The sequence below is a fragment of the Lepus europaeus genome, chromosome Y (assembly GCF_033115175.1).
Source record: "Lepus europaeus isolate LE1 chromosome Y, mLepTim1.pri, whole genome shotgun sequence".
Lineage (NCBI taxonomy): Eukaryota > Metazoa > Chordata > Mammalia > Lagomorpha > Leporidae > Lepus > Lepus europaeus.
This window is the reverse complement of record NC_084851.1, coordinates 27,655,654-27,678,330: the sequence shown is the minus strand read 5'-3', so window position 1 is coordinate 27,678,330 and position 22,677 is coordinate 27,655,654.

The window sequence follows — 22,677 nt, the reverse complement described above, 5'->3', positions numbered from 1 at the left end:
CCCACAGGCTGACCAGTTCTCTTCTGGTCTTCCCTAAAAGTTCCAAGCTCACCAACCCAGAATGGCACCCTCCAGGCAACTGGACATGCTCAGCACCTATCCTTCCCATGCTATCCCCATGGGCTTAGTGCTTCACATGCCATTGCTCTCCCTCCCACCCAGAGCCTTCTCCCTCCTAATGTGGGGGCCGTGCATGTCCAGGTCAGGATCCTGGTGCCAATTACAGTGCTGCTGATCTCTGATGTGCACACTGGGTGTCTGAACTCATTGGTGATGATGGGCAGTGTGGCCATTGTGGAGGTGCAGTTAGTAGAACAGAACCAGGGATCTTCAGGATTGGAGAGTGCTACTCCTGCTGGTGGGTGACACGGGCTTCCCACTGGTGCTGCACTATGTGACTGTGTGGGTGGGTTCTGAGGTGTACACTGCCAAGCACCTACACCATGATTCTCTGGGTCCTGTACATCTTCATATTGGAAATGACGATCTGCTTCATCTGCCATAACTACAAGACAGCATGATACAGGGTGGTAAAGTTTACTCATAGGTGTGCAATGATGCTGCTGCTGCTGGTGTGCATCCTCAGCCTCTTTCTGCTGCTTACAGTGTAAGGTACCAGTTTAAAGGATCCTTGGGAGGCAAACTGACTGCTAAACCACACCTTCTTAGAGCACCAGGGAAATAGCTTGTCTCTTTATAATGAATTTACATAACCGAAATGGGAAAATACTGGGGACTATAATGGAAAACAAACTAAAACTAATTATGCTCATTATTATTATTTTGTAATCATTCATCAAGTTTATATTGTGAAATATAACCAGTATCAGCTCTAAATTCTTACATATTCTTTGGTATTTCTGGATTTCCTATAAAATCCCATTCATTTGTCTTTTAAACTGTCAGTAATGACTATTTTGTGAAAATTAGCATCACACTTTCATGTCTTCAATAGCAAGTCTTTAAAGCATTCCCAACAAGTATTGTCACAAGAGTGAATGAAAGCATGGTAACTCAAAAATTTTAAAGCCCTGATATCATTATTTTGCTTATGTAAAATGAATAAACATATAAGGAGCTCACATTGTGAGAATAGATAATTGCTTATTGACACTGAACCACCTTCACTATCCATGCTCCCATCTAAGGCCTCTCATTAAAGCATGTGTATACATAAATGGTCACTGATATGAAACAGATACTGGATTTTACCAAAAGAATTATTGGCTGAGAAGTTGATATATGATGGAAATTATTTATCTCGGGATGCATTTTTCTATAGTGTGTACAGGATATGCAGTAAAATGTGTACATTAAAGTTAGCCACTCCACAAATGTAATTGTGTTAAACCATTTACCCTCGTCAGGAAGGTGTTCTATAAGGGGATCACAGGTAGCTCGGAAACCAGCTGAGGTTTTGTTTTTGTTTCAGCTGCTCAGAGAGGCAGCCTAGGTGTTGTTTCTCCATCTCAGGTGCTGAGAAGCCTGCGGGGTTGGGAGCCCAGGGTTCCGGATTACAGGAGGGGCTGGCCACAGTTGGTGCTGAGCTCACACTTCTCTCCATCCACCAAGGTTTGTAAGGGGTTCTGGTCTCTATAGTCCCCGCCACTTCTGAGCACCAGGAGCGGCTGCTCGCAAGCGTCTTCACCCTCGTTGGCAGCTTTGTGCAGCTTCCCAAGGGCCTTTGGTGGGAAGCAGTACCGAGAACCTGATTTAATCTCTGCCGTTTTCAACAGCCGACGGAGGACATCAACATCCATAGACAGTCGCCCTTCTTACATGGAAAGGTAAGACTTTTACGTCCTAGACTACTGCCGATCTTCACAGCCACAGAAACCTAAGGTTAGCCCTGAAGATGAGCCACTTGTCTAGCCTCCACTTCCCAACAGAAAAGCTCAGCGCTTCCTCAATCTGGGCTCACAAAGATTGTGGCCTAGCAACACCAGTAAACACATGCCCAATGGCAGCCTCTAGGAGCCAGGCGCTGCGCATGCGCATGGAATCCCAGTCGCTAAGAATGATCAGGGATGATTTGCAGGGCTCTCACCTCTGTTGCATTGTTTCATTTTCAAATGTGGGAGGTTTCCTGCTGACTGTTGGGAACTGTTTTGTGAAAGAAAGCTTCCTATCTGAAACTTTAAAAGGTTGAAGGCTTTGTCCTGAGTAAACCCTCCACAAGTCTATGTAAATTGCCTTAGCCCTCAGTTCCACATCCACCCATGGGATGGCATGGGAAGGATTCTAGCCATTTTCCACGGGAATTTACAAAAACATTGTGTTTTCATGATGTTTAGTGACTGTTGCCCTGTGTATCATTGATGGCATTCTTAGGAGGAGAAATCAGAGAACATTGCCTAAGACAATAAAATTTGTTCCTGCAAGCCACCTACTCTCATTTGGCCCAGTTGATCTTAACATTTTCTTTATTTTTTTGTAATTTTCTCCAAGTGAAACTTCATTAATCCATAGTTTATTTTGAAATATGAATCTCTTAAAATGATGTTTCATTTGTCCTAAACATTTCATATTTTTGCACTAGGGCTTGAATGAAAAATGATCAAATCCTCCAGTGGGAAGGGGATGGAATTTTATGTGGAAGTTAAGTACATTTTGTTTAGATTGGTTTTGGCCATTTCACCATTGTTTTTTGCCACTTTGCCATTAAGAGTGCCAAAGATGCCACTCTTAATCCAGTGTCATCTTTCTGGAAATTCATAAATATTTTCTCTGCATGATGTCAGGGAAGTGAGAGCTGGGTGAGGAGGACAGATCTGGGAGTGGGGTCCCTGAAATTGATTTATATCAATTTGGTCCACAGCCAACAACCTTTTAGACTTAAAGGGAAAGGAACTTGCTGAGACTGAAAGCTGCAGAAATGTCCACTTTAACCCAAGAGAAATGCCCCATGGTTGTTCCCATGTTGATCAGTGACCAGGCACCTCAGCCATTCAAACAAGTTCATGCACCCCAGCAGCTAGCCCAGCCATCTTCCTCTAGGGCATGAGCACACTGTGTCCTAGCTAGCAGTGTGACATACTGTGTACTCGTTTCTGCTCTTACACTGATGAGGTGGGACCAGGAAGGATCCAAGCAGCATCTTCTACTTCCCTGCAGTAAGGCTCTTTGGTGACTGGACCTTGCTCCTACAAATTTCCTCCACTTATGCTAAGTTAAAGTGTGTTCATAAAGAGTTGACCCTGGGCTCTTGGTAGTGCTGGCTTCCTAGACAGTGACATGCTGAGAGCTTACAAATGAGGTGTGTGTTCTTGGCCAGGTCTGGGTTGTTGTTGCTCATGTACTCCTCACTCTTCCAATACATACCACAGGGAACACATCTCTTAAGTCCAGCATGACCACTGCCTAACAGAGGGTTATCCAACAATCAGGAGTTTCCTCAGCCTCAGCTGGCCTAGTTCAATGTGCACAAGAATAATCCATAGCCTAGGAGTTATGCTTACAAGCTGTCTAGAAGCACAGTCCTGGTTAGCTGAGGTCCTTGGGCAACATGCTTCATCCATCTAAGTTTTCACATCTGTAAAATGGACATAGAGCAGCACCTGCTTCTTAGGGTTTTGTGGATTTATTTATTATTTATTATTATTATTTATTTATTTTTGTGGATTTATTGAAACAATCTATAGCTCTGATTTATTTATTTGAATGGCAAAGACTGAGAGAAAAAGGGAGAGACAAAGAGAGAGAATTCCTCCATTTACTGTTTCACTCCCCAAGGGGCTGCAATGTCCAGGGCTGGGCCAGATCAAAGCCAGGAGCCAGGAACTTCTTTTGTGTCTCCTATATTGATCCAGGGGCCCAACCACTTGAGACATCTGTTCCTTTATCAAGCACATTAGCAGGGACATGGATGGGAATTGGAGCAACTGAGACTCAAACTAGTGCCCATATGGGATGCTGGTTTTGCAGGCAGTCACCCCATGTGGTTATCTAACCCATCTGACTGAGCTGTATGTCAACTTTACCTCTTCACACTGCTAAACAAATGAAGCAGTAAGGGTAGGGGTCCACCTGATGCTTGAGTGCACACCCTGTTGCATTCTTCCTGGTTGTGTGACTTTAAGAACATCATTGTTTTTCCTGGTCCTCAGGTTTTTCATTGGCAAATCAGGGCCAATGAGGATGAGCCTGGGAACACAAGGTTAGAAGCCCAAGATGTACTGTGTACAGACTAAACCCTCATGAAATGAGAGCTACCCTCTATACAATGATCAGTCCATCCATTGGAGGCAGAGGCATCCTCTGGATGGAGGAGCAAAAGGTGAGAAGACTCTGAAGTCAGACATAGAGTCAATGAGCCCTGTGTATAGAGATGTGTAGAAGGCCTAAGCTGGCATGTCATGGGTGATGTTGGAAGACAAGATGGTCATCTAGGGCCAGGTTTAGGTTGGAGGCTGAATGCCCAGGAGCAGCACTTAGGAGGACCCTCACAACCTCTAGCTCTGTTCTTCCCTGGCCCTTCAGTTTAGGTTTAGTCACAGCATGTCCAACTCTGTTGTGCTTATATTTCTTATTGCTGCCTGGGACCAGGAGTGGGAAACAGTGAGTTGCATGGGATTTTGTGAGTTTATACTCCAAGAAGCTCAATTTTTGCCCATTCTCCTCTCACATTCAGGTGGGAGGCTGCTCTTTGTGGGAACTCTCTGAGGTAGGTAAAGATAGGGCATATGCAGGGCTGAACTCCAGTAATGTGCATAACTGGGCAAGCCATGCAACCTGGAATGGGCCAGTCCATTCCAGGAGAGGAGCATCTTTTCTCCAAGTTACCCCAAGCATGTGACTACCAGGTTATTGTGACCTATAGTCTTCTATATATTCTGTGTAACATTAGGAACTAATTCTTTGATCTGACTGCCCATTATGTAAACTCCCTATGTCTCCTCTCATCCTCTAATAATAACCATTCAGATAGACTCTTGTTCTGCTTTTTTTTAGCTCCCACATATGAGGGAGATTATGCAGTATTTGTCTTTCTGTGTCTGGCTTATTTCACTTAACATAATATCCTTCAGTTCCATTCATTTGCTGCAAATAACAAGATTTCCTTTTTAGGGTAGAATTTTAGGAGCTCTTTGGATGGAGTGCTTAGTTTTACATGTAAAAGTCATATAATCTGAAAACATGCATATTTTGAGCTTCTGATTTCCATTTTTGATGACCTTTTTTTTCTGTCTCTTCTCTAAGTGCTCTTGCTAGCATTTCCAATAGTATTTGAATAAGAGAAGTGAAACGGACCATCTTTGTTTTATAAAGTCCATTTTGTTCTATATCTAATTTATTGAAAGCTTTTAACACAAACGTTTTTGACTCTTAACAAATACTTTTTATACATCCATTGTGATAATCACATGGCTTTTTTTCTTTATTATGTTGGTGTGATCTATTACATTTGTTGATTTGTGAATGTTGAGTTATCCTTGCATCCATGGAATGAATATCATCCTTACATATTGTATTATCTTTTGAAGTACTGTTGGCTTTGGTTTGCTAATATTTTCTGAGAATTTTTGCACCTATGTTCATCAGGGATATCAGTCTGTACTTTTCTTTTTCTGTTCTATCCTTCTTTTGTTTTTGGTAGCATAGCAATACTGGTGTTATAAAAAGAGTTTGGCAGAGTTCTATCTTTTTCAATATTTTGGAATTGTTTGAAGAGTATTGGAGTTATTTCCTCTTTTTTAAAAAATATTTATTGTAAGAAAAAAAAGAAAGAGAGAAACTTCATTCCACTGGTTCACTCCCTAGATGTCCACAGTGGCTGAGGATAGGCCATGCTGAAACCAGGGTCCAGGAGTTTCATCTGGGTCTCCCAGGTGGGGGGTAGAAGCCCAAGTACTTGGGCCATCTTCCCCTGCTTTTTTCAGGTCATTACCAAGGAGATGGATTGGAAGTGGAACACAGAACCAATACCGTATGGGATGCTGGCATCACAGACAGTGGTTTTACCCACTACACTGCAACACTGCTCCCAGATTTAATTCCTTTTTAAATGTTTTGTAGAATTCAGCTGTAAAACCACCAAGTCCTGGACTTTGTTAGGAAAAAATTTTGTTACTGTTTTGATCTTATTGCTAGTTATGGGTTTGTATAGATTTTCTATATCTTCTTGAATTAATGTTATTAGTTTGGTTGTATCCAGTCATGTATCCACTTCTTCAAGCTTTTTCATAAGAAGCATATAACTTCTTATGGTCCATGGCACTGTGTCAGTTATAATGTCTCCTTTTTCATATCAAATTTTGTTCATTTCAGGTTTTTCATTGTTTCTCTGACATGTTTGCTTCTTTTAACCAACTTTTCAAAAATAAGCTTTTCTTTTGTTGATCTTTATATTGTTTTCTTAGTTTCAATTAATTTGTTCCTTCTCTGATCTTCATTGTTTATACTGCCCTAATGATTTTGGATCTAGTTTTTTATTGCTTTTGTAAGTCTTTGAGAGCATTTATTTGAAATATTTCTTTTTTATTTTTTACAGTTAATGCTATAAACATTCTTCTTAATATTTTGGTATGCCATATGTGTTTTGTTAAATTGTGTGGTTGAAATCTGATGTACATTTATTGATTTTTTTGTCTGAATGAGCTGTCTACCAATGAATGTCAGATGTTGAAGTACCCAAGTCTAATAAGGTTGTATTGGAGTATATCTTTCTGATAATATATGTGGTATATATTTGGATTATCTTGTGTTGAGTACCTGTATATTTATGATTATTATATTTTCTTGCATTTTTGTACATTGTTCCTTCTCACAATATGTATTTGCCTTGTATCTTGTACAAGCTTTTGACTCAAAATCTATTTTATTACAGCTTGTTTTTGGCTTCCAATTGTATAGTATGTTTTTCCATCCATTCACTTTCAGTTTATGTGTATCTTTAATCTGTGAAGGGAGTTTCTCGTAGGCAGCATATAGTTGTGTCTTTTTTAAAAAACAATCCATTCAACCTGTATCTTTTGACTACTGAAATCATTTTACTTACACTCAAGATTAATGTTGATAGATAAATACTAACCCCATCATTTTCTTCATTGGTTACTGATTCTATCACCTCTGTTAGTGAAGTTTGTACCACTGTGTGCTTTCAATATTGTTACTTCTAATGTAGGACTCCCTTCAGGATTACAGTATAACCTGTAAGGTTGGATTGGTGGTGAGGTGTTCTCTCAGATTTTGCTTGTCTGGAAATACTATATTGTTCCCTCACTTTGAAAAGAAAGCTTTTCTGGACAAATCATTCTTGGTTGGAAGATTTTTCTTTCAAGACCTTAAATACATCACCCTACATGTCAATCTTTAGCCTCCTGAGGTTGTGGCTTATGGAACACTCTGCAGAGCTTGGGTGGTCCTGGGGTCTTCCTGAATTCATCATTGGGCAAACAGGCCAGGAGAATAAGTGACTTGTCATTAAGCCCTGGCCAGCTGGAGATGCCTATTCTTCCAACCTCAGACTATGTGCAGACAAAACACAAGTGGAAATAAGGAGCCTCTCACAGTTTCAGATGTTTCCCTCCTTTGTTCCTCATTGCTCTATTCTGAGAACAACCCCTGGAAACATTTGTTTTCCTGTGCCTGGACCTTTGTTACTTCAGATGATTTTTCTGACTGCACACCCAGGAGACAATGTCCTCAGAGGACCACTGATGAAGATCAACCAAGTTGGGCAGGCACAATAATCAATTCCCAACATGTGTTTGTAAATAATGAGTATCCTTGTATAAAAGTGTTATTGTGGTTTCATATGTTAGGGTAACTCAAATACAGGTACTGCAGACTTCCACAGGGTCTGTAGAGAAGCTATTTCAGTCTCCAACAAGACTCCTATGTGCAAGGCTTCCTGAGGATATTGGGGACTAATGGACACCATATCCATGAAGTATCAGTCTCTGGCTCCCAGGCCTGGTATTCTGGAGTCATGGTCAGAGTAAGAATTTTTGGAGCCAGGATGGCCTGTGGAGGTGTTGCCCAAGCATCTTATTCTGTCACTGGGAAAACCAAGTCCTTATGGGAGGAAAGAATTTCTTGGTAGACCCTGCAAGGTATTCTGGGTTCAGAGACCCTGGCCACTATCTTCCCTCCTGTGTGGGCTTCATGTTACCCCCACCTCTTCCTTGGCACTCATGTGTTTAAATTCCTTGATCTTTGCACTGCATCTTCTTTCCACTGGTCTCTTCTGGAAGGACAATTTGGGACCTGAGCCATGGGTCAGCTGACTTATGCACTGGGCTGGTGTATCCATATTTGAACATTTGAAGTCAATGGGAATGAGGGGGGTAAAACTCAAGTATGTGAAGGCCAGAGGTACAGAGGTGGAAACTACACAGTCCTGAGGGTCATGGGGATGGAGAAGGTCAAGTGCTCATCCAACCAACTCTGTTCCCTTGGCCTATACCTACACTTCCTGACCACAGCACTTCAGTTCCTCAATATGGTTCCTATACCTCTGACTAAATTCACATTTGTGAGCTTTATTGAATGAACATCAGTTACTGCCAATCGAATGATTCTTGGAGAACCTGTTCTTTCATGCTCATGGTAGAAAGGAGCCTTCAGAAGGAAGTCTGGGTACAAGGCGTTCTTAGGGTGATTGGCAGCAATATTGCTGCCCTAAGTCTGGTGGGATGATATTGGACTTCAACAGCCCAACTGGCATCACAATAAAGAAAGGCAGATCAAAAGGATGTCTGCTCAGGGGAAAGTGACATGGAGGGTACCTGGACACTGAGGAAAGACCAATAGTTCCCACTTTCAGCCCAGAGGGAAGCAAAGTTGGTGGAGGACATATAGAGACATTTGGAGTTTGAAACAAGTAAGAGGAAAAGAAGAGCTTGTGTTCTGGGCTCTCCAAGGGAGTTAGTGAGTTCTAAGGTCAAGAGTCCATTTATGTCTCAGTGTAAGTGAAATTTTCCATGTAATTTACTGCCACAGTATGGTGGCATTGGGCAAAGGAAGTAGCTTGCTTCTACAGGAGCTAGACCACTTCAAGGTGCTTCATAGCATGTGAGTATACAGTAATGGTATGCACTGCATAATCATAAAAATATTTTTTCCCTCAGGGAGGACTCTATCCCAGGGCAGGGACATCTCCAATTCATGATTATGAAGAACATCTCCATCTGTAGGTGGGACCCAGTGCTGGGACAGGGATAGCACAAGCTATGGTAGTGAACATGGGCTGCTGCTTTCAGAATTAGATGGATCCCTCCAACCCATGGAGGAGGTATGTGAGGCCTCTGACCAGAGGGAGCCAAAGGGGCTGCACAGGACAAGGAGGAGACAGAGAAATCTCCAGGAAAAGGAAACGAATTGTGAGAATAAGTAGAGATAATAAAATATTTTTTTATTTTATTTTATTTTATTTTATTTTATTTTATTTTATTTTATTTTTTTTGACAGGCAGAGTGGACAGTGAGAGAGAGAGACAGAGCGAAAGGTCTTTCTTTTCCATTGTTCACCCCTCAGTGGATGTTGCAGCCAGTGCACTGAAGCCAGCACACCATGCTGATCTGAAGCCAGGAGCCACGTGCTTCCTCCTGGTGTCCCATGTGGGTGCAGGGCCCAAGCTCTTGGGCCATACTCCACTGCACTCCTGAGCCACAGCAGAGAGCTGGCCTGGAAGAGGGGCAACCGGGACAGAATCCAGCACCCTGACCAGGACTAGAACCTGGTGTGCTGGTGCCACAGGTGGAGGTTTAGCCTATTGAGTGGTGGTGCCAGCCTAAAATATATTTTTAAAAGATCTATTTATTTGAAAGGCAAAGTAAAAAGGGGACAATCAGAGGGAGAGAAGGAGATCAGCCATTTGTTGATTCATACCTCAAAATAGCCTAGGCTGGGCCAGGTCAAAGCCAGGAGGCAAGAGCTCCATCTGGGTGGTCTCCCACATGAGTGGTAGGAACCAAAGTACTCGGTTTATTATCCATTGCCTTCCAGAGCACATTAGCATAAAGGTAGATGGGAAGTATTGGTGCCAGAACTGGAATCTGCCCTGCCAAGTGACAGCTTAACCTATAGCCCCACAATGTCCACACCTTAAAAATTGTTTTACAGGTACTGGCAATGTGGCATAGTGGGTTAAGCCACTGCCTGTTAAACTGGCACCCCATATGGATGCTGGTTCAAGCCCTGGCTGCTCCACTTCCAATCCAGATTTCTGGTGATGCTCCTGGTACTTTGGGAATTGCACCAAGTGGGAGACCTGGTAGTAGTTCCTGGCTCCTGGCTTCAGCCTGGACCAGCCCTGGCTATTGTGGCCACTTGGGGAGTGAAACAATGGATGGAAGAACTCTCTCATTCTCTGTGTCTGTCTCTGTAACTCTTCAAGTAAATAAAATAAATCTTTAAAAATAGAGTGTCCTACAGAAGTTTTGCAGAGACAAGCAGAATAATCTTCCACCCCCTGTGAAAATTCTAGTATAATTTCTTGACTGTGCCTTTGTAGTTGGACTTCTCTAGGGAAAGGTGTCTTTGGGGAAGTAGAGACTGTTGGAGTGGGAATGCCCTGAGTAGGAGATGTTTCAAAGTGAGGGTGGGAGAGGCCCTATGAGGTTTACAGATTACACTGCTTATACATCATGCTCATTTCCTTTCTTGGGCTTTGGGACCACCTCTCTGACCAGGGGCCCTGTACCCTCCAAGGGCTGCCTTGACAAACTAAGGATACACTCCTTCTTCCCAGACATTTAAGGGAGAGCTCAAACCACAGGAATGCCCCTGAACTGCTCCCTGAAGCCTGTCACAGAACTACCCCTCAGGGTCAGTGTCCTGATGACCCCTACCTGCTAACCAGAAATAAAGAAGGCCAGTAGGTTCCTGAGCCTGGGTTTAGCTGATTGTGAAGACAGAACCTCCAGGAGACAGGTTATGATCTAGGAGAGCATGCTTGTGATGGCAGAAACAGATTTCAGAAAAGGGAGGAGCAAGCAGCGAGATGTGCAAATTCTTGCTTCATGTCTTTTCCAAAAGTTGACTTCTGTGGAATTTCTCTGTGAGCACAACCCATTTACTTAACTTATCAAAGTGGATGGGGGCCATGACCATTTATGGGGCAACTGCAATCTGGCAGCTCTTTTAAATTGTCTGTTAGTAATTGTCTGTTTGACCACCCATGAAGAATTAAATCATTATGCTTGTCGCTCTATCTACTTTCTATTAGCCTCCTAAGAGGATTTCTCACCTCAGGTGGGAAGTTTTCATTTGGTGAACTGTAAGGAGAGGGAGGCATGGGACGATGGCATATTTTGCCCTGAGAGCCCTGGTTGTTTGCCAGATTCTCTTGCCACCAGTGAGTCAGGTGCCCTCTGGTGGCAGCACACGTGATTACAGCAAACACTTTTCAGGAGAACTGAAACAGCATGGAAGAGCCTGGGGAGTTCTGAGGGAACACATGCAGGCTGGCAGGGCCTTTCCTGGAAAGGGTTGTGTGGATGTGGCTGGCATAATGTACTAGCCTATCTCCACCACTAGTAGCAACATACCTCAAGCAGGGGCTTATAAAGAAAGGTTTACTTAGCTCACAATTTTGGGGGTCAGAAGTACAAGGTAAGGTGGCTCCATCTGTTCAGCCTCTGGTGAAGAGAGAGTGCATCCCAGGGGGAGACATGGCAAGACAGGAAGCCATGGAGCAGGGAGGGACAGCTCACTTGTCTAGAGTAACCCACTGCAGAGGGAACTAATGAGGGTCCCACTAATCCCTTCCAAGGGTCAGGGGTCCCAGACAATCTTGTACTAGACCCTACCACTTTCTGTTTCACCAATTCTAAACACAAGCATACTGGGGATCAGGCTTCCAATGCATGAATACTTGAGGGAAATGAGTGATGGACAAGTCAAAGCAAAATCTGGAGCCCTAGACATTAGGCCAGGAGAAATCTGCCCTTTCTCTTTGTGTTTCAGTTTCTCTCATTTCTGAATATTCCAAGGTTAGCACCAGATGGCTGACCCTTGGACCCACCGGAGTGCCCTGCTGACCTTGTGCACGGCCCCTGGCGGGGGGTGGGGTGTCCTTGGGTCGGAAGCCCCGTGCCTTGAGCCGGGGCCCTGCATATACCCGGAAGCGACTGGCGCCAACTGAGGTGCAGCCACCACAGGGCTCCCCTCGCAGTCCTGCTCCCTCCTCCTCACCCCCCAGTCCTGCAGCCTCCACGCATCGCATTCACATCAAATGGGTGCCGCTTCTACTGGGTGGGTCATCCGGGGCCAAGATAAGTAACTGCTAGGCGCCAATTCCTCCACAGGGGAGACCTTAAGCGCCAAGGCCTGGGAAGTGTCTTTGCAGCAGGGCCAACCCCGGGGAGGGCAGGAAGGCGCCCCGGGCCTCGGTGTCCCCTTCGACTTCTCCGACCCTCGTTTTTCCTGACCCACAGAAGGGGCCGGCTGCTGCGCACAAGGCTGGCCGCGAGCAGGCCCTGCGAGCTAGCTGCTCCTCGCAACACTTGGCACTCGGGAAGCACCGGAAGTCTGCACCAACACACAGGGGACAGCGTCCCTTGCCCGGGGGTCGTCCCCTGAGAGCCAGACCCTAAAGCACTGGGGCTCCTCGTCCCAGTCTCCGTCTGCAGCACGAGCTCCACACAGAACCTGTCGTGCACCTGGCAAGCTTGGACGCCAAGAGGCCGATTCGCATGCGTGCTGGAATAGGTGGGTCAGGCCCAGGGGCACGCCCAGATACAGGTGGCCCGAGCTCGAGCTCCTGGGCCACCATCCCGCATCACGCACACGCGGCAGGGGGCTTGTGCGTGTCCCCCTTGCTCCCCGCCCTCAAGGGCCCCACGCACCGCGCGTCACGTGTCGCCTCACCGCCTCCGTTCTTGTAGCACAGGTAAGGGAAGCGCCACACATTGCCAGGCCCGATGATCTCCTCGGCCACGTTCAGCACGAACTCCACCTTGTTGTTCCAGTGGCGGAGCTCAGATGCCGCGTCGCCGCTGGCCAGCGTCACCGACTCCCTGGCCTCCTTGGCAGCCTTGCCATTCATTGCCCAGGGGCAGCATCTTCTCCGCAGTCATGGCCGCGCTGGCTGCCTCTGGCGCCGGCCCGGCTCTGCGCCGCCGACCCTGGCTGGCTGGCTTTTCAGGAGGCGCGAGTGGGCGGGAGGAGGAGGCAGGGGTGGAGCTGGGGACCGGACCGGGCCGGACCAGCACCGAGACGGGACTGGGGACGCGCCGCGGCAGCCAGGCCCGTGGGGCGCCCACGCCGCCTCAGCCCAGCTCTGCCTGGAGAGCCGCGCACCTTGGGCGCGCGCCCACCCCTCCTGGGCTGTTACCCACCGGCCTCTTAGGACGAGATTGGAAGCGCCAGTTCAGGCATAGGGCATAGGCCAGACCCTACATCGCAAACACTTGCGGGGCTGGTCGGTGGGGGGGTGGGTTCCCAGGTGATACTATGGCTCTGACTGTGAAACATTGCCGGCTGGGGCAGCTGGGTTCCTAAACAGCGAGTTGGAACAGCTTCTGGGGACAGGTGCACCTACCTGCAATCAGACAGGCGCGTCTGAACTCTCTGAGCCCCGGTTTCCCGGCCTGCCAAAGGGAACACCAATGGTGTCTTTCCCATGCGTTTTGGTCTTTGCAGGAGGGGCTTGAGGACGGGAAACGTTACTCAAGTACCTGTCCAGTACTGCATGGGTGTCACCGTGCAGTGTGTGACCTGTATTTATGTTTCTCCTGCCGCTGAGCTGTAAGGATACTGTACTCATGCTTCAGCCGCGGCACTTAGGACGTGCTCGGTAAATCTGCGCACGTAGAGAGGGCAGTAGAGAAGAAAGAGGTGGCACTGTCAGAGCTGCCGCCAGCTGCCTCTGTTGTGACAGCCCGCGAGCACAGGAGCCGGGGGAGTCCTCCCCATGTCCCCGGGACCCTCGCTGGGCACCTTCAGAGAGAGACCCCTGCCTGCCTTCAGGCCCCCTTGCACACTAGCTCATAAGTGTTCAAGTTTCCCCCACCACCACCATTCCCCCTTGTGGGCATGTTTCTTGAAAGAGTAAATTGACTCGCTGCTGGCCCTGTCTCCACCTCCCACTCAATCCTCAGCCCACAGCAATCTTGCGCCCACCCCCTCCACTTCTCTGGAAATGCTGTTGGTGAGGGCTGGGAACCCTCTTAATTTGTCAAACCCTGCTGTCTCTTTCCACCCCCACCCTGTCTGACCTCCAGGTAACTCTGCACGCCTAGTGCCTCCTTTCCTGCTTGGAACTCCCCTGTCCTGGAGCCTCAGTGGCTGTCTGCCCCCTGCTCCTCTGCCTCTCCATTTAGCATGTAAGCTTGGCCATCCTCTTGCCTTGAATAAGCCAGATAAAGGCGGTGGCCCCTAAGCCTCTGTCCCCACTTGCTGCCCAGGCTGATCCTGCAGCTTGTGGAGGGTGGGGGTAACTGGAATTCATTCAGACATGGCTTCACATCCGTGGCCTCAATCCACTCACCTGTGCACTGGGGTGCCTATCTTCCAAGCCTCAGCAGGTGCTCTGTGAACACCTGTCACTTTGTCATGATGCTCACATGGAAGGGGGTGGGACATTGTAGAGTGGTATCAAAGCTTTCCTTGGTTCACCTTTCTGTGAAGAGGAGAACCAAACTGCTGACCTCAACAGTAACCCTCCCCCACCAACAACCCATCTGTCCCAGCCATTCCTTCTAAGTTGATGATTTTCTCCTATGCTAAAACACTGGTATTATCATCTTCCCAGTGATCCTCAGTGCTGCATAGAGAGTGGTGGTAAAGGGAATTCACCTTCATTCTTGGTGGTCCCTGCACACAGTAGGCCTGCAGTAGGCACACAGTAGGTCTGCAGCAGCTAGAAGCCAGCCATTCGGTGATAGCCCCATCCAAAGTTACAGTGAGGTTTCTGAACTTTGCTGTTGCTGTAATGGCCATCATGCCCAAACCCGTGTAAGGCTGCGTGCGATCTGATCACAACTTCACTTCCCACTGGGGCTCAGCATGCTGACCTCCAGGCACTGACTGCTCTGAGCAGCAGGAATTCTATGAGACTGCATGAGAAGGGTGACTGAGGCAGTGTGAGGGCACCTGGCCGGCCCCAGCTGGCATGGGAGCAGGCTTTGTCCTGCCGCTGGGTGGCACTGTGGCCTTGGGTGCAGCTCCTGACTTCTCTAAGTGAGCCATTGACTTCAAGTGAGCATTTTGGGGTCATCATGGAGGTGGTGTGAGACTCCATGCCAGGGAAAGTGTTGTAGGGAGACCGATGCCATGGTCTCTTCCTCTTCTGTATGAAGTCAGACAGGTCACCCTGCTCTGATCTGAATTCAGTAAACCTGTATTTAGAGCCTTTCCTCTGGCTTATTTCAGGGCTGTTGAAAAGCCTACATTGGGGGCCAGCACCGTGGCTCACTTGGTTAATCATCCACGTGCAGTGCCAGCATCCCATATGGGTGCCAGGTTCTAGTGCTGGTTGCTCCTATTCCAGTCCAGCTCTCTGCTGTGGCCTGGGAAGGCAATGGAGGATAGCCCAAATGCCTGGGCCCCTGCACCTGCATGGGAGACCAGGAAGAAGCACCTGGCTCCTGGCTTTGGATCGGCACAGTGCGTCAGCGGTAGCAGCCATTTGGGGGATGAACCAACGGAAGGAAGATCTTTCTCTCTGTCTCTCTCACTGTCTACAACTCTACCTCTCAAATAATAATAATAATAATAAAAACCTGCATCTTCTCACTCTGTCCTGACCTGGAAGAGCCTGTGTCCCCTCCACTAATGCTGCACCTTGTCTCTGGGCCTTCCCATGTCATCCTTTCTTTGTGGGAGGCGCAGTAGCCTCAAGAGCCCACGCCAGTGTCTGTGGGTGCTTGTGCTGGGGCTGGGACACAGGTGGTACATGTGACTCACTCCAAGTCACATACAGTCACACTAGCAGACTCAGCCAGCTTCACAAATCACCTCATATCTCTGAGTCTCAGTTTCCTTATCTGAAAAAGGGGCATGCCAGCATCACCAGCACCTGCCGGGCCTGCCATGGTTCCTTTGTTCTGATAAAGTAATGATTTATGGTTTGGGGAGACAAAGGCAGGGAGAGTAAAGCACAAGGCTCCCTGTTTTCCTGGTGCAGGGCTCTTAGCCCTAAGGGACGAGGGGACATGATGCTCATGACTGACGTTTATGATTTGACACCTAGGAGTTGCATGCCTTCACGCTCTCGGCACACGTAACTGGAAACTAGACTTCTCAGCTGCCGAGCTCCCATTTTATCTGCTAAACTGCAGAGCAGGTGGTCCTGGGTGGGTCCTGGCAGAAAGCAGGGGCCTCAGCTTCACCAATCCACTGCTGGGTGGGGGTCAGAGGTTGGCCCCTCCCCAATCGCTCAGGTCTAAGTATTTGCTGACGCTAATAGCATCTGCCTACTTCTTGGGAGGGTGAAGTGGATTAGCATTTGTAAAGCGCTGGATCTGTGCATGATACAGATGTGTTGGTCAACACTACAGATGAAGTGTCCAGTGAATGGCCATGTCTTGAGTCCCGCCTTACTTTCTTGGGGTCTTTCACCTTCTGGAAAGAGCAGTTGCCCATTTAAACGTCAGCTTTGCTCCTTCACTCACCAGATACTTCTGGCTCTTGAATTATTTTCCAGCATACATATTGGTCACTAGGGAGCAGTTCCTGGTGCCCAGCTTGCCTGGGGCAGTGCCAGAACCAGCTCACACTAGCTCCCGAGAGGGAATTATTACCTCTTCAGTGACTTCTGTGAGCCGTGTGTGCTGGTACTATGAACTCTGTTCTGGAAGTTGCATTTACAGCCCGGGGATCTACCAACGCCACTGGTGAACACCATACTACCCAGCTGGTGTGCAGGCCACCACTGCAGGGCAGTGCAGAAGGTGGGCATGGAGCGAGTGGTCATGCGATGATGAGTTAGAGATGGCGGGAGATGCAGCCTGGCAAAGCCCCTGTGCTGGGGGAGCTTCTCGAGGATTCTGACCTCATTGGGGAGGTCTGGATGGGAGGGCTGCCCAAGCAAGGAGCTGACAGGATGCCTGACAGGGAGGGGATTTTAGCAGAAGGTGACATGAGCAGGAACAGGGTTACAAATGGGGGTGAGGGTGGGAGTGGTGAGGAGACAGCAGCCACAGTACTGGCAAGATGTGCTGGTGACTTAGATGTGGGAGGCAGAGAAGGATGGGGCTAAGTGACACTTGAGTGACACTGACAAGCCATGCCCCCCTTGACCTAGGAGCTGGTGTTGGTGAGGGACCACCAATGTGGGTTCAGGGGCCCAAATCCTTGGGCTATCCTCTGGAACTTTCCAAGGCAGGGAGCTACATTGGAAGGGAAATAGCCAGGACTCCAATAGGCCTCCTATGGGATGCAAGCTGCGCCACAACACTGGCCCCAGTCCCAAGACTTTGGCCTTCCCAGATGACTCAGCAGGGACCTCCGCACAACCAGGTTCAGCCAGGTGACTTGTCCTGGCCACTCCAATGAGGCAGGCCTGATGGTGTGCTCGTTGCAACCCTTGGCCTGAGAAGGATGCTCCCAGGTCAGTCTGCTGGACCAGGAGGAAAACAAGATATGCACAGAGCAGACATGGCCCTGCTGAGGCTCCCAATGGACAGCTCAGACAGAGGCAGAGGCCCCCTGCACCTGCACATGGATGAGCAAGCCTTGCCCACCTTCACCAAGCCTCAGCCTCATTACTTAACTCTAGAGCAGGCGTGGGAACCTTTTTTGTTTCAAGGGCCATTCAGATATTTAGAACATAATTCACAAGCCATACAGAATTATCAATTTAAAAATTAGCCTGGGGACCAGCAATGTGGCATAGCAGGTAAAGCCACTGCCTGTGATGCCAGCATCACACTTGAGCACCAGTTCATGTCCCCGTAGCTCCACTTCTGATCCAGGTCCCTGCTAATGCACCTGGGAAAAGCAACACAAGGTGACCCAGCTGCTTGGGCCCCTGTACCCACTTGGGAGGCCCAGAAGAAGCTCCTGGCTCCTGTCTTCAGCCTAGCCCATCCCTGGCTATTGAGGCCACCTGGAGAGTGAACTAGCAGATGGAAGATCTCTCTGTCTCTCCTCTCTCTGTAACTCTGCCTTTCAAATAAATAAATATATCTGAAAAAGAAAAAGACTGCCTACCACCACCACCACCAAAAAAAAAAAATTACCCTGCATTAATTTATTGCCTTGGCAGAGCATGTACAGCACAGAGGCCAACATTCCTGCCCTGGATCTAGTGTCATAAAGTCTGTTTTGGGAGTCACCAGCGTATCTTGTGCTGGTCACCTTCCCTCTTCTAAGGCTCCCCTTTGCTTCTCAGCCATGGCTATCTCTGAAGCCTTGTTGGATGCCCAGGATCTTGCCGAACTCTGCAGCAATTTCCCACCCTCTCAACTCCTGGGCTGCTTGCTGATGGGTACAGGAGGAAGGACTCACCTTGCAACCTGCACGCAGTAGATTCAGAGCTGCCTGGCCTGTCATCTGCAGAAGCAATGCTTCCCTTAGTGCCCTTGCTGCTGGTGCCAGGCTCCAACCTTACTGGGAGGGCCAGGTGGCAGTGGAAGGGGGGGGCAGCCTGTCCTCGCAGTGAGTCAGGCTCCCGAGCCCTCCAGCTGCTGACTTCCACCTCAGGCATTCCCCTTCCCTTTCTCTCTCTCTCTCTCTCTCTCTCTCTCTCTCTCTCTCTCTCTCTCTCTCTCTCTCATAGATGTTCTTCCTCTGTTAGTCAGAGAAGATGTAAGCTTTGTTTATTTATTTGAAAGGCATAGTTTAAGAGAGACATCTTCCACCCATTGGTTCTCTCCTAAATGGCTACCCAGGCCAAAATCAGGAGCCAGGAACTCCATCCACGTCTCCCACGTGGGTTGCAGGGCCTCAAGCATTTGGGCCATCTTTGGCTGCTTTCCCAGGCCCTGAGCAGGAAGCTGGGTTGGCAGAGGAGCTGCCAGGGCTGAAACCAGTGGCCACAGGGGATACCAGCATCACAGGTGACAGCTTTTGCCACTGTGCCACAATGCCAGTCTGCTCAGTCATCTCTTTTCAAAGGAAAGTGAGAGAGAGCATGAGGAAGAGAGAGAGAACAAGAGAGAGAGAGAGAATACTGCAAGAATTCCCTGGTTTTCCACTGAGATGTTTGCATGAATGAGCACAAGGGGTCAGTGATTCTTCTGCATGATAGGAGTCTGAATTCCTGGTACTGACTCTGTGGTCCTTCATAATCCTGTTCCACAGCCTCATGTTTGCTGTGGCCTCACAGCAGGCAGAGTGCACCTACCCAGCCATGGACTCCAGGTTTTCCCATGTGACTCACTCTGGCTGAGTGCAGGTTTGAAATGTGCATGCATAGAGCTTGTCATCTTGTCTGCTGATGTTATCTCATCATGCTGCTGCCCTCCCAGCCTGGGCCCCTGAAGGAGAGAAGAAAGGGCAGCCCCATCTGAACCTCAGACTCAAATGTGGAGCAGAGCCACTGTGGCAGAGCCTCAGGCCCATGGCCCGGAGCAGGGCTGCACTGGCCAAGCCACAGTTTCAGGAGCGAGCCACGTACTCATGGTTGTTCCACAGCCAGGGCTGACTGATGCACGGATGGCAGGCTGTGCTCAGAGCACTGCGCACACCATGGGGGAGGCAAACTGCTGTCTATAAACTCAGAGAGGCTGAGCAGCCTGTCAAATATCATACAGCAGAGCTAGAATTCGGCCCGAGTTCCTGACTTAGGCTCTGCATCCCTGCTGCAGGCTCTGGCTTCAGGTCCTTTCCATAGATTTACCCGTAAGGCCTTGTCTTTGTCTGCTTGCTGTGGGTAGAAAAGGAGTGGACAGAGGAGGAAGTTGACGTCTTCTTCCTGTCTGAGGGACACGTGTGCAGAACTTGATGCCGCTGTCCAGGCTGCCCACCTGGAAGCAGAGGCCTCACCTGGGGCCTGCCACTGCTTCCTCTGACTCCCAGACATGGGCCTCCGAGCTGCCATCCTCTCCAAGTGGGCAGCCCAGTGTGTGGGACGACATGGTACCTTACATTCTGCATCTCCCCGTGTTAAGTCTGGTCTTCCCCATGTCCTGGCCTGATGCCCAGAGCCAGTGGTGTGTCACAGACATGTGCACTGGCCTGTGGGAAAGGCTCTGCCAGGTGACTTGTGCTGCTGGACTCCAGGGGTCCCTGGGCTTGTGTGCAGGGAGTCCTCACACTCCCCCACCCCAGAGGAGTCGTGGGTTTTGTGGTGACTGTGTCATCCCATGGCCCTGGTGTGCAGTGTCCTGGAGCTGTGCGTAGTCCTCCTTATCCAAGAGGGCTCTGCACTGAGACCCCCAGCAGGCAAATGAAACTGCAGGTGCCCAGCCCTCTAGTTCCTGTCATCTGTTACCTACGATAAAATCTAATGTATGAATTAGGTGAGGTAGGAAATTAACAGCAGGGACCAACAGTAGAAAAAAGATGGCGGCCGGTGCCGCCGCTCACTAGGCTAATACTCCACCTTGCAGCGCCGGCACACCGGGTTCTAGTCCTGGTCGGGGCACCGATCCTGTCCCTGTTGCCCCTCTTCCAGGCCAGCTCTCTGCTGTAGCCAGGGAGTGCAGTGGAGGATTGCCCAAATCGTTGGGCCCTGCACCCCATGGGAGACCAGGATATGCACCTGGCTCCTGCCATCGGATCAGCGCGGTGCGCTGGCCGCAGCGCGCCTACCGTGGCGGCCATTGGAGGGTGAACCAATGGCAAAAGGAAGACCTTTCTCTCTGTCTCTCTCTCACTGTCCACTCTGCCTGTCAAAAAAAAGAAAAGAAAAGAAAAAAGATGGCGATATCCTGCAATAAATTCTATTTAAAGCTTAAGAATTATTTATGTCTGAAATTTCCCATAATTTTGAATCACACTTGATCCCAGGGGTGATGGAAATCAGGGAAATTGTAAGTGGAGTGAGAGTCCCCGTGTTCCAGGGTGGCTGTCGGAAGCATTTCCTAGAAAGGACCCTGAACCAGAACCTGAATGACAATGACACCCACAGCTTCACATCATGGCCATTGGGTTCAGACTCTGGGAACGGTGACAGTTGAGCCATGGGCTTTCCCCTGACCCCCCCCCCCACACACACATTTCCACATGCACGCATGTGCACACACACACAGTGTTGAATGGGGACATTTTCCTGGTGATCTGACATCCTCATTCTGGACACAGCCCAATTGCCCATTAGCCCAGCAGCTGTCAGTGAGCTCAACCCTGGGCTGTGCAGTGTTCCTTGGGTGCTGCTGGGAGCTCAAAAGTGGCCTTGGCTTGTCAGGGTGGCAGGTGCCCAAGGAGAGGTTGGTACAAGGCCCTGGGAAACACAGAGGAATGGGGAGCCCTCCTGGGGGCATCCAGAGACTTCAGGGAGGAGGTGACATCTGTGCAAAGCCCCTGATGTCTGAGCAGACATTCAGGTGGGGAACGGAAGGGGTGGCAGTGCCTGGTGGGATGGGGGGACCCTAGGTCTGCTACCTGACTGGGCAGCCCCAGCCCCATGCATTTCCTCAGTGTGGCTGAGCCTGAGATGCCTAAGGCACATCCTGAATTCTGAGGACTTCGTAGTTAAAAAAAAATCACATCAGTATTTTTAATTCCAAGTACATGTTGCAAATGATAACCTTTTAGCTATATTAGGTCATGTAAAATTTGGTAAAATTAATCTTTTAATTTTTTTTAAATGTGGCTCCTAGAACACTTTAAATTACTGTCACAATTGTGCCTCCTTAAAATTCCTGAGCTGAAGGGCCAGTGCTGTGGCACAGTCAGTTAAGACACAATGAGAGGGGGCCAGTGCTGTGGCATATTGGGTAAAGCCACCGCCTGCACCGCCAGCATCCCATATGGGCACCAGTTCCAGTCCTGGCTGCTCCAGTTCTGATCCAGCTCTCTGTTATGGCTGGATCAGAACTGTGAGTGCAGGGGCCCAAGCACCTGGCCCATCCTCTGCTACTTTCCCAGGCACTAGCAGGGAGCTGGATAGGAAGTGGAGCAGCAAAGACTTGATGATGCTCATATGGGATGCTGGCATCACAGGCGGTGGCTTTACCAGCTGCACCACAACACTGGCCTCCTCTCATTTTATCTTTTTTAAAAAAAGATGTATTTTATTTATTTGAAAGACAGAGTTACAGAGTGAGGTAGAGCCAGAGAAAGAGAGGTCTTCCATCTGCTGACTCACTCCCCAAATGACTGCTACTGCCAGATCTATGCCAATCCGAAGCCAGGAGCCAGAAGCTTCTTCTGATTCTTCCATGTGGGAGAAGGGGCCCAAGGACATGGGCCATCTTCTGCTTTCTCAGGCCATAGCAGAGAGCTGGATCAGAAGAGGAGCAGCCGGGACTCAAACTGGTGCCCATATGGGATGCTGGGGCTTTAATTGCCTGCACCACAGCACCAGCCCCCTCATTGAATCCTGACTGCCAGTGTAGGTATAGAGAAGTGTGGGGACAGCCATGCAGGAGGGTCTGGTGATGACATTGGTGCCCACAGTAGGGTCAAAGGTGCTCGTGCCCAAGAGGCCAGGCAGAGAAGAGGACAGCATGTGGAGCAGCAGCAGCACTTCTGTGAGTTGTGCAGCAAATGGCAGGCGTGTGTGTGTCACCTCACTCCTGAGTGACCGGCTCAGATCTCAATGCACTGCCCTGTCCTGCAGTGGTGCCAGGTCTGTGTCCACTGATGGAAAATGTCACCTGAGTCACAGGAGGATGCACTGAG